The sequence below is a fragment of the Schistocerca gregaria genome, chromosome X, assembly GCF_023897955.1.
Source record: "Schistocerca gregaria isolate iqSchGreg1 chromosome X, iqSchGreg1.2, whole genome shotgun sequence".
Classification (NCBI taxonomy): Eukaryota; Metazoa; Arthropoda; class Insecta; order Orthoptera; family Acrididae; genus Schistocerca; species Schistocerca gregaria.
The window spans coordinates 565087629-565100106 of record NC_064931.1 but is presented as its reverse complement, the minus strand read 5'-3'; positions in this window follow the sequence as shown (position 1 = coordinate 565100106).

The window sequence follows — 12478 nt, the reverse complement described above, 5'->3', positions numbered from 1 at the left end:
TAGGAGAAGCAGTCTGGATGCTGGGGGTAAGAAGAAGGCTGAAGTGAGGAACAAGAGGGATAGGAGGGTAGGAACTGAGGATGGTAAAGTGCTGCTTTAGGGAACATGCAGGCACATAGTGGGGAAAGGTATAGTAGCTAGGTGCAGTCGGGAGGTTAGACAGGAGGCGGGCGGAAAAGAGAGAAGTAAAGGAGCGGAAAAAAGACAGAAGTAGAGGAATAGGTAAAATAGAGAGAGAGAGACTTGTGGGTGCATTGGTACGAGGCGTGATTTATAAGTAAGGTCCGTTTGATCGTATGTACACAACGAAAGGTTATTTCAGAAAAGTAAATTTATTTTCAGAAAGCACATACTTCACTCTATTTTTAGACATAGTTGCCAAGTTTGTTTAAACACGTATCATACCTCTCAACCAATTTTAAAGTACCCTCTTCATAAAAACTTGCCGCCTACTCCGATAACCAAGAGTTCGCTGCCGTTTTCACGTCGTCGTCATCATTGTAACGGTTGCCACTGAGGTGTAGTTTGAGATGGAGGAACAGATAGTAATCGCTCAGCGCAAGATAGGGTGGGTGGTCCAAAACTTCTCAGCCAAAACTGTCCAATAAATCGCGGGTCTGACCTGCAGTGTGAGGTCTTGCATTGTCATGGAGAAGGACAATTCCCTTCGTCAGCATGCTGTGTCTTTTGTTTTGAATCGCTCTGCGTAGCTTTCTCAGAGTTTGGCAGTATGCTTCTGCATTGATAGTGGTTCCTCGTTGCATGAAGTCGACCAAAACAACACTATGCCTATCCCAAAACACCGACGCCATGATTTTGCGCTGCGACAGAGTCTGTTTGGCCTTCACCTTTACAGGCGAGTGTGTGTGTCTCCATTCCGTACTCTATTGCTTCGATTCGGCCGTGATCTGCGAAACCCATGTTTAGTCTCCAGTTACGATATGACTCAAGAAGCCGTCACCTTCTTCGTGATAACGAGTCAAGAAATTCATCGCACTCTCAAATATTTGGTCTTTGTGGTCTTCTGTTAGGAGTTTCAGGACCCAACGGGAACACAGTTTCCTAAACTTCAGGTGTTCAGAAACAATGTGGCAAAGCACTGATCTAGAAACGTCAGGGAACTCGTTTGAGAGACCTGTTATTGTGAATCTCCTGTTCTCACGAATCCTCGCTTCAACTGAAGCCACTAAATCGTCTGTAATCAAAGAAGGGCGAACGGAGGGGTCCTCATCATAGACGTTGTCATGGCCATCTTTGAATTCTCGCACCCACTTACCCTCTTTGGTTTCTCTCATAACAATATCACCGCACACTTCGCAAATCTGTCGATAAATTTGTGCAGCTGACAGGTTCCTTGCTGACAAAAATGTATCACTGAGCGAACCTTAAACGCGGCGGGAGAGTTGATAGTCTTAAAAATTATGAAATCACAGAACAGAACCGTCCAGGTTAGGTACGGAGCTGAAACTGAGCACAATCGTTCCCGAGGCATGCCGGTAAACGACGCATGAGCTCGTTGCGGTATGCTCGCGAACTACTAGTGTCTACAACAAAACGTACATTACTTAAAAAACACGTCTCGTAGAATAGAAGACTGTGTAGTGCTTGAGTGGGAGCAGGGAAGGGGGCTAGGTGAGTGAAGTATAGTGACTAATGAAGGGGGGCTACAGGAACGTAGGAGATACTGCAGAGAGAGCTCCCACAGCATTGTAGCATATTATTTGAACAGTGAATAAAACATGAGCACTGTAAAAAATATCATGAGAACTATACACTGATTTGCCAAAACCATATGACCACTGCCCACAGTGGCACTGAATGCCATCTGGCGGCGCTGTGGGCACTTATCTTGGTGAGAATCAGTCTTCCCCATTTCGGAAGGAAGGAAGGAAGATTGAAGTTAAATGTCCTGTCGATAACATAGTCATTACACACAGAGCACAATCTCACATTTTGAACCGATTGGGAAAGAAATTGGCAATGCCCTTTTCAAAGTAACCATCCTGGCATTGGCATTTGCCTGGAATTATTTAGAGAAATCATGGAAATGTTAAATCTGGATTGCCAGATGGGCAATCCTTCCGAATGCAAGTCCAGTTAGCTACCTCACTCAGTAAACAGTATCCTCTACCACCATCTATTCCAGTCTGGTCACAAGCATCATCTATCTGATCAAAAGCAGGGCTATCATGAAATTAGTCACATGATCGACAAGCTAAGCTGCAACCACTGTGCTACATTCTATATGGGCAAGACAACCAACAAGTTTTCTATCCATGGCTACCAACAAACTGTGGCCAAGAGACAGCGGAGCATGCTGCCCAACACTGTATTCTTCACTTCAATGACTGTTCCTCAGTGTGCGCCATCTGGATCCTTCCTACCAACTTCAGGTTTCGGAAATGCGCAGGTGGGAACTCTCCCTGCAATATATCCTACATTCCCGTAACTCCCCTGACCTCGATCTTCCCTGCTTTCACTCGAGCACTACATGGCCTTTATTCCACTAATTAGTCCCTCTCTCTCTGTCTCTCTTTTCGCCCTTCCTCTACTTCTCTCTTCTTCTCCTTTTCTACTTTGGTTCTTTCTGCTCCCCACCCCTGCCCCCTGACCCTCTCCCCCATCTAACCTCCTGACTACACCTAGTTGCTATACCTTGTCCCGATCACCTGACTGCATGCTCTCAGAAGCAGCATTTTGTCATCCCCCAGCTCTACCCTGCTGTCCCTCCTGCTTCTTTCCCTAGCCTGCTCATTACCCCCACCACCCAGACTGGTTCTCCCATAACGAAAAGTTTCTCCCGGTCTGGCCTCTGTGGTCAAAAACAGTGGTCATCTAAGTGTGATTTGTGCTTGCATAAATGTGTGTGTGTGTGTGTGTGTGTGTGTGTGTGTGTGTGTGTGTGTGTGTGTTGTCTGCATAAGAAGAAGACCTTTTGGCCGAAAGCTAACATGTTTTTTGGTTTTTTTGGTGTGCCTGGCTACAACTCAACATCTCCTCTATATGGTGAGCAGCAAACAGTCCTTTTCATACTACTGTCATTATTCAGTCCTGGATTTTCCATTGTTACATTTCGCCACATGGGTATTATAGAGATATCAATTAAGTAGCGTTCAACGAATCTACTTGGTAAGATCGACCAGGACTGGGGGACCACCTGACAGTTGGAACTCACAGGCACAAGAAAACCATGTCCCTAGTACCGATTCATAGTTCCTAAGACGTTAGCCCAAATAGCACAAAAATAATTTTAGAACAGTATTGTCTGATGTGGGCTTATGGACCCCTGTGGCTGTAAATACCCTTTTCCAAAGTCAAACAAATGGAATATAACCATCACCTCTTACACACAATTATGAAGTGAATGTTACCTGGACGCAAAAGATCTTGGAACGTACTCAGGGAAAAAAGGGCATCGTTCTACTGGCGATACGGGCAACAATTGTGGAAATGCACTGTGACAGATTACTTTGACAAAAGACAGAGCAGTATGGTCAACGAGGATCTCAGAAACAGCGAAGCTAGTCAGCTGTTCGAGTGCTACTGTGGTGAACGTCTGTAGAAAGTGGTTGAATAATGTTGAAACCATGAGCCGGCGACAAAGTGTTGGACGTCCACCCCTCATCATAGAACGCGGAAGTCGGAGGATTTTCTGCTCTGAGAAGCAGGATAGGCAGAAATATCTCACAGATCTGACGGCAGAGTACAATGCAAGTAGAAATACAAGTGTTTTGGAGCATAGCGTTGACCGCACATTGTTTGAACATGAGATGCCGTAGCAGACGACACCTAAGTGTCCCAATGTATACTTCGCATTCGAAGTCTTGATTGCAGGGGGCCTGAGGTCGATGGTAGTGGCTAGATATCCTGTCATCCACAGGAACAGCTGCTCAAAACATGCACGGCGCCAGTGGGGGCATTATTATGCCATGTGGGACAATCACCTACGATTCCATGGGACCTATAGTAGCAATCAAAGGCACCATAGCACCTAATGATTTCATGAACACTGTAGCGAGCTATTGGCATCTATTCAGTGTTGATGTGTTACCCAATTGTGATGGCAGCTTCCATCAGGATAACTGCTCATACCAGAAGGTCACAGCGGTCCAACAGTGGTTTGAGGATAAAACCGCACTCAGGTGATTCTACGCCCTTGGCAGTCTACCAAACGGGTGTTCTGTGAACACTATATTCGATCGCATTTCATCCTCTTCACATTTCGCTGCATGTGCAGATTCATGGAACTGACTTTCAAAATGCGTCACAGTACTCCCGACGTATCTACGAAAAGTGCAAAGTGATGTGGCATATCCAAGAAAACTTTGTTTAAGAGAGAAGCGTCGTTTTGAAACCATGGGCAAATCAATCTTCACAATGTGCACAAACCGTCAGTTGAAAATTCACACTGACTGAAAGAAGTGGATATAAATAAAGATCTTGGTCTATCACTTTTGGTGTTTGTTTTTCAAGACTGGTCCCTGATTTATTGATGACAATTCAAATACACTCAAGTATCTCAAGTTCCCAAGACATGCTGCTGCCACGGTTATTGGAGGAATTCTACTGGGCATAAGACAGCAAGCGTGGCACCAACATGGCGCATGTCCCTCCCATTTCGCACATGTAATGACAGACTCTTTTAAGAGAAAATTTGGACAGGATTTGACAATGGTTTACGGCGTTCCTATCTCGATACTATTCGACCAAGTCTCACATATACTATGTCACTGAAGCTCTCTCCGGAGCTTTCTTCAAATGACGCAGAGAAAAGTATATATTTCGACTAGAAAAAAAACCGTCCTTGTCGTAGTTCGGCGCCTATAAACAATAAAAATCACTTGTGGATGTCAGGAAATTTGCCATATTGTCCGCTATAATTTGCTGAAAACTGCACCTCTATATATTTATTCATTCTGGTTATATTTGGGGCGGTTCTTCTTAGCAGCCTCGTCCTGTATAAGAAGGATTACTACAAGATATTACTTTAATAAACTGTAGTGATCAAAAAGTATCATGCACAACAAAATAAACTTAAGGTAGATTGGGGTAAAAGTACACGTGGGACATGAATACAGTTTTCAGGTAGCTAAGGCAGAAGTTCACCGTTCTCCTACCAGCAGGGCATAGTTCGTCATCTCCTCAATTACATTCTGGAGCCTCGTGGTAGTCGTAAGTATACAGCTGAAGTAACGCAGTATGTCACTTTTGTACTTCTTCGATGCAAAATTTGTATAGTGTTGACTGAGTTAGGGTGATCTAAATCTATTTGAAAACCAGATAAACTCAGCAGCATAAGTTATAAACTATAAGCTTCCAATATCGTTTATCTACACAACTTTGGTTGTGTGTGTTATCCGTAGAATGTCGAAAAAGAAAATATCGGATTAGGGTAAAAGTACTCATGTCAAATCGGGGTGTGCATTTACCCCATCATGTAAGTACACTGGAAAGATAAGAAAAAATCACGATATAAAGAAGGAGTTGTGCGACATAAACGAAAGTTCGTAGGTGTGTTTCTAGATATATATGATGATGCCTATTCCAATACCGCACCAGTGGCGTAAGAGCAGGGCTATTAGCGTTGCTCAAAACAGGTCTGCTTTAATATACACGCTATAATATATGCGCTATAACCGTCATGAACGTTAGTTACCTTTGAAACCGGACGTGGTGAGTCGATGTTAATCAAGAATGCCTTTAAGGCAACAAAAACGCAATTATCAACACGTTGCTGAGTTCGAACGAGATCTTGCAATGGGGCTATGAGAAGCCGGATGTTCCTTTTGCAAAGACAGAAAGAAAAAAAAACTTGGCGGGAATATATCCACTGTACACAATTGCTGGCAGAAGTGGTCGCGAGAAGGTACGGACGCAAGAAGACCGGGTTACGGATGGCCATCTGTTGATAAAATATCGATAGTTTCCAATAAAAAATGATATATAGCAGCAATTTTTTCCATCGATATATCGATTGGCTACATTTTTATTTTATATTACGTTTTACACAATTTCCGGCAAGTGTTTGAAGTTGTTCTCTTGAAATTGTAGTAGAACATAATTTTACTTTCACTATGTGAAGGAGTCTTACTACTTTCTGAGCGTTCATCACGTCCAGTTTTTCTCTTTGACGGTGTGAACGTAGTAGATGTGTTACAAACGAAGAAGTCTGATTGCACGGGGGGGGGGGGGGGGGGGGGGCAGTGTGAATGGAATAACAAGACTTCCGAAGTGAGGAAATAGAACACCAATTGTGTTAAAAAAAAACAATGTTTAATGAAACTAGTATGCTATTTCCTCACATTAGCATTCGTCAGAAAAGTTTCTGAAAATGATGAACAAAAATCTTAATGATAAGATTGGTCTTTGTGGGGGGCAGACACATGCGAGAGAAATGCTGACGTAATCGATGCTTGGCACTACCAACAGAAACTGCAACGTCAAGTTTCACCACTCAGTTTTGATACTACACTCCTGGAAATGGAAAAAAGAACACATTGACACCGGTGTGTCAGACCCACCATACTTGCTCCGGACACTACGAGAGGGCTGTACAAGCAATGATCACACGCACGGCACAGCGGACACACCAGGAACCGCGGTGTTGGCCGTCGAATGGCGCTAGCTGCGCAGCATTTGTGCACCGCCGCCGTCAGTGTCAGCCAGTTTGCCATGGCATACGGAGCTCCAGCGCAGTCTTTAACACTGGTAGCATGCCGCGACAGCGTGGACGTGAACCGTATGTGCAGTTGACGGACTTTGAGCGAGGGCGTATAGTGGGCATGCGGGAGGCCGGGTGGACGTACCGCCGAATTGCTCAACACGTGGGGCGTGAGGTCTCCATAGTACATCGATGTTGTCGCCAGTGGTCGGCGGAAGGTGCACGTGCCCGTCGACCTGGGACTGGACCGCAGCGACGCACGGATGCACGCCAAGACCGTAGGATCCTACGCAGTGCCGTAGGGGACCGCTCCGCCACTTCCCAGCAAATTAGGGACACTGTTGCTCCTGGGGTATCGGTGAGGACCATTCGCAACCGTCTCCATGAAGCTGGGCTACGGTTCCGCACACCGTTAGGCCGTCTTCCGCTCACACCCCAACATCGTGCAGCCCGCCTCCAGTGGTGTCGCGACAGGCGTGAATGGAGGGACGAATGGAGACGTGTCGTCTTCAGCGATGAGAGTCGCTTCTGCCTTGGTGCCAGTGATGGTCGTATGCTTGTTTGGCGCCCTGCAGGTGAGCGCCACAATCAGGACTGCATACGACTGAGGCACACAGGGCCAACACCCGGCATCATGGTGTGGGGAGCGATCTCCTACACTGGCCGTACAGCTGTGGTGATCGTCGAGGGGACACTGAATAGTGCACGGTACATCCAAACCGTCATCGAACCCATCGTTCTACCATTCCTAGACCGGCAAGGGAACTTGCTGTTCCAACAGGACAATGCACGTCCGCATGTATCCCGTGCCACCCAACGTGCTCTAGAAGGTGTAAGTCAACTACCCTGGCCAGCAAGATCTCCGGATCTGTCCCCCATTGAGCATGTTTGGGACTGGATGAAGCGTCGTCTCACGCGGTCTGCACGTGCAGCACGAACGCTGGTCCAACTGAGGCGCCAGGTGGAAATGGCATGGCAAGCCGTTCCACAGGACTACATCCAGCATCTCTACGATCGTCTCCATGGGAGAATAGCAGCCTGCATTGCTGCGAAAGGTGGACATACACTGTACTAGTGCCGACATTGTGCGTGCTCTGTTGCCTGTGTCTATGTGCCTGTGGTTCTGTCAGTGTGATCATGTGATGTATCTGACCCCAGGAATGTGTCAATAAAGTTTCCCCTTCCTGGGACAATGAATTCACGGTGTTCTTATTTCAATTTCCAGGAGTGTATAATTGTTAGGCCGCTGGCGCTGGCTGAAATGAAAAAACGGGGTCGTCGACATGAAGTGTTCCGGACAGATCCGAAATGTGACGAAACCGAACGATGGACCCATCGGACACCTTTCATTGTGACACTTACATGCAGTTACCATGGTTAGCAAAGTGGTTTTCGCCAACCGTGAACATGCATCGTTTTCCTTTCAATCCTTGCTCAACGGGGGATAGGCAGGTTGCTAGCTTGTTCAGGTGCAGAATATTTAATAATAAATCAGTACTTAAATAATAAATCAATACTTAAATATATAGCTCTAAAACCGGCAGTGTATGCAATGTGCAGACGATACTTTTATAGGCCGGAACGTTGATATTTTTTCCGTCGATATGTCAATATATCGATAGTTTTTCGGGAAATTGAGACCTAGTAATGATATTTTTTAAAGATCGGTATATCGGATTCCCGATATTTTTAAAAACATCTACAGTCCTACCAGCGTCTTGTTCGACGTATGGCTCTGGCGCATTGTACTGCACCTGTATCAGTAATTTGAACTACATTTGGCGCCACAGTGACACAAAAAACTGTTACAAATCAGTTACTTCAATGACAGCTCAGAGCCGGACGCCCTGTAGCGTGCATTCCGCTGACCTCAAAACGACTTCAATGGTGTGAAGCGAGAGCTCTTTGGAGGGCAGAGTGGAGGTCTGTTGTGTTTCCTGGTGAAAGCTGCTTCTTTTGGGTCTGCCTCGTTGTCAGTGATGGGCATGTATTGGTTGCAAGGAGGGAAAAAACTTAGAAATTTGTTGTAAGGTCTTATAGGACCAAACTGCTGAGCTCATCGGTGCCTAAGCTTACGCACTACTTTATCTAACTTAATCTAACTTAAATTAAGTACAACACGCACACCCATTCCAGGGGGAGGATTCGAACCTCCGACGGGGGCAGCAGCTGCACCGTGACAAGACGCCCCAGACCGTGGGGCTACCCCACGCGGCCAAGGAATGAAGTTTAGGGCCTGCAACCAACCTGTCTGCATGCTAGGCATACCGGACCTATACCAGGACTTATGGTCTTAGGTGCAATTTCGTATGACAGCACGAGCACTCTCGTCGTTGTCCCACGCACCCAGACTTTCAAATTGTATGTCAGTCTGGCAATCTATTACGCTGCTGCTCATGAACATCATGGACTGCATTTCAGGTGGTGTTTTCCCACATGATAACGCTCGCCCACATACCGCTTTTGTAACCCAACATGCTCTACAGTTTTGACATCTTGCGTTGGCCCGGTCGATCACTAGATATGTTTCCAATCGAGCACATATGGGGCATCATCGAACGACAACTCCAGTGTCATCCACAGTCAGCGTTAGGAGTCCCTTAATTGACAACCGGAACCTATACAACACAATGAATTCCACATTCTGGAGGTTTCACCTCTTATTAATGTACCAGCATTTAACGTTTGCAATTGCTTATAACGTGCTTAGCTTAACCAGTGATCTTGCTACGTAGTCACTTAAATATGTTACCTAGACAAATTTATTCCTGAAATTTCATTCCTTTATATATACACTCCTGGAAATTGAAATAAGAACACCGTGAATTCATTGTCCCAGGAAGGGGAAAGTTTATTGACACATTCCTGGGGTCAGATACATCAAATGATCACACTGACAGAACCACAGGCACATAGACACAGGCAACAGAGCATGCACAATGTCGGCACTAGTACAGTGTATATCCACCTTTCGCAGCAATGCAGGCTGCTATTCTCCCATGGAGACGATCGTAGAGATGCTGGATGTAGTCCTGTGGAACGGCTTGCCATGCCATTTCCACCTGGCGCCTCAGTTGGACCAGCGTTCGTGCTGCACGTGCAGACCGCGTGAAACGACGCTTCATCCAGTCCCAAACATGCTCAATGGGGGACAGATCCGGAGATCTTGCTGGCCATGGTAGTTGACTTACACCTTCTAGAGCACGTTGGGTGGCACGGGATACATGCGGACCAGCATTGTCCTGTTGGAACAGCAAGTTCCCTTGCCGGTCTGGGAATGGTAGAACGATGGGTTCGATGACGGTTTTTATGTACCGTGCACTATTCAGTGTCCCCTCGACGATCACCAGAGGTGTACGGCCAGTGTAGGAGATCACTCCCCACACCATGATGCCGGGTGTTGGCCCTGTGTGCCTCAGTCGTATGCAGTCCTGATTGTGGCGCTCACCTGCACGGCGCCTGTGTGCCTCGGTCGTATGCAGTCCTGATTGTGGCGCTCACCTGCACGGCGACCATCATTGGCACCAAGGCAGAAGCGACTCTCATCGCTGAAGACGACACGTCTCCATTCGTCCCTCCATTCACGCCTGTCGCGACACCACTGGAGGCGGGCTGCACGATGTTGGGGCGTGAGCGGAAGACGGCCTAACGGTGTGCGGGACAGTAGCCCAGCTTCATGGAGACGGTTGCGAATGGTCCTCGCCGATACCCCAGGAGCAACAGTGTCCCTAATTTGCTGGGAAGTGGCAGTGTGGTCCCCTACGGCACTGCGTAGGATCCTACGGTCTTGGCGTGCATCCGTGTGTCGCTGCGGTCCGGTCCCAGGTCGACGGGCACGTGCACCTTCCGCCGACCACTGGCGACAACATCGATGTACTGTGGAGACCTCACGCCCCAAGTGTTGAGCAATTCGGCGGTACGTCCACCCGGCCTCCCGCATGCCCACTATACGCCCTCGCTCAAAGTCCGTCAACTGCACATACGGTTCACGTCCACGCTGTCGTGTCCGCTGTGCCGTGCGTGTGATCATTGCTTGTACAGCCCTCTCGTAGTGTCCGGAGCAAGTATGGTGGGTCTGACACACCGGTGTCAATGTGTTCTTTTTTCCATTTCCAGGAGTATATATATATATATATATATATATATATATATATATATATATATATATATATATATATATTTGCGCTGCGATATATTTTCGTCACTGTATTTGTGACGTATTACCTTAAATTAATTTTTCTTTTCGACAATTTCGCTTTCGTTGGGTAGTGGTTTTTTCAAACATACTTACCTCGGCAAGCTGATAATTTTTCAAAGGCTGTCTTAAGAAAACGTCTTAAAACGGGCAAAGGAAGTGAACACCTCGGCCGATCCGCAGAAACTTTTTCACTGGAGTAACAATAAGCAATAATACAGCACTGCACTTCTCTCGGTAAACGTTTTTTCGACCTGGTGCTCAGATCATTACGACATTTACTTTTAGAATTCGCCTAGAAATGAAAAATTCTGATTTTTTCCCCAAGTACTTAATTGTAAGCCTTTTCATGTTCTTCAGATGGGGATAAAAGTACGCACTGCACACTCTTGCCCCATGCCCTTAAACCTGGTCCCTACACCATGGGTTAAGAATACACTCATTTTTTAGGAAAACTTTTATTACTGCTCTAATAATATCTGCATGAGAATAAAACTTCTACACAATGTTACCAAGATGTGAAACTACGTGTTGCACACGTAGTTGATGTAATATTGCTGCAAGTTTTTTTAAATAGCTCCAAAAACAAAAAACAAAAGTATTTACCATATCATTGAAGTGAATAACTAAAATATTGTATAAAATTTCTAAAAACATTGAAGGCAAAACAGAGGGTGTATCTCATTTTCTGTAGCCCAGCGATGGATGAACTAAACTCCTAACTACCAGCGCATTTACCTGGAAACAATGCCCCCCCACCTCATTTCGGTCCGCACATTAAGCACGTATAAGTGAAACGTACATATTGGCGTGATTGGCAGGCACAGCGAAATCGACAGTATGGTGGAATGTAGGTGAGATTACCAAGGTTAAATGTGAATCACAGTGAATACGAAAGAAACTTAAGATTTGCAATGGTTTAGCATGTGTCAAAGTTTCATTCGCCCTAGAACAACAACAAAACAACTAATACAAAAATAAGGCCTATTTCCAATGGTCTTAAGACGCTAGATGCTTGAGCAATGCAGCCTATGACCATTGGCAGAGCAAACACTTGTTTACATCAGACTTTAACTTTGAAGAACAGAATGTATGAGTGTATATGGACAATGGCTAACATCTCCATTAATATTATCAATCACTCACAGAAGGCTTATTCTTGCATTCTGTTTTAGTCACACAACAGATTGTACCAACTGAAACTGTGGAGTACCAAAAGTACAGGCCCGACGAACAAGTAAACTACATATCCATTCCATTCTTGTTGTTTGCTCCATTCACCATTGCGACTCACTGTCGTCCTCACACGGAAGAAATAGGCAAAAATCAGAAGTTTTCGATCAAAGAGTACGTTTGTTTCAGTATCCTCTCGCCGAACTTCGTGATGTCACAATACTGTCCACCAGGAACACGACCTGTAAGTAGTAGGGCACTGTGGGTTTTAGAGCAGAACCGTTTATAATCGGTTTCGTATCTGTAGATGAGATGAGTCTTATGGGGTACCATGTTATGCCTGAGACACCTTGCACTAGTTATCTTCAAAGACACAACCACCCCTTCCCCCCCCCTTCCGCCCGGGGAACTTCCGCCCTACCAACGCACACCTCCCTCTGCCTTCCCTC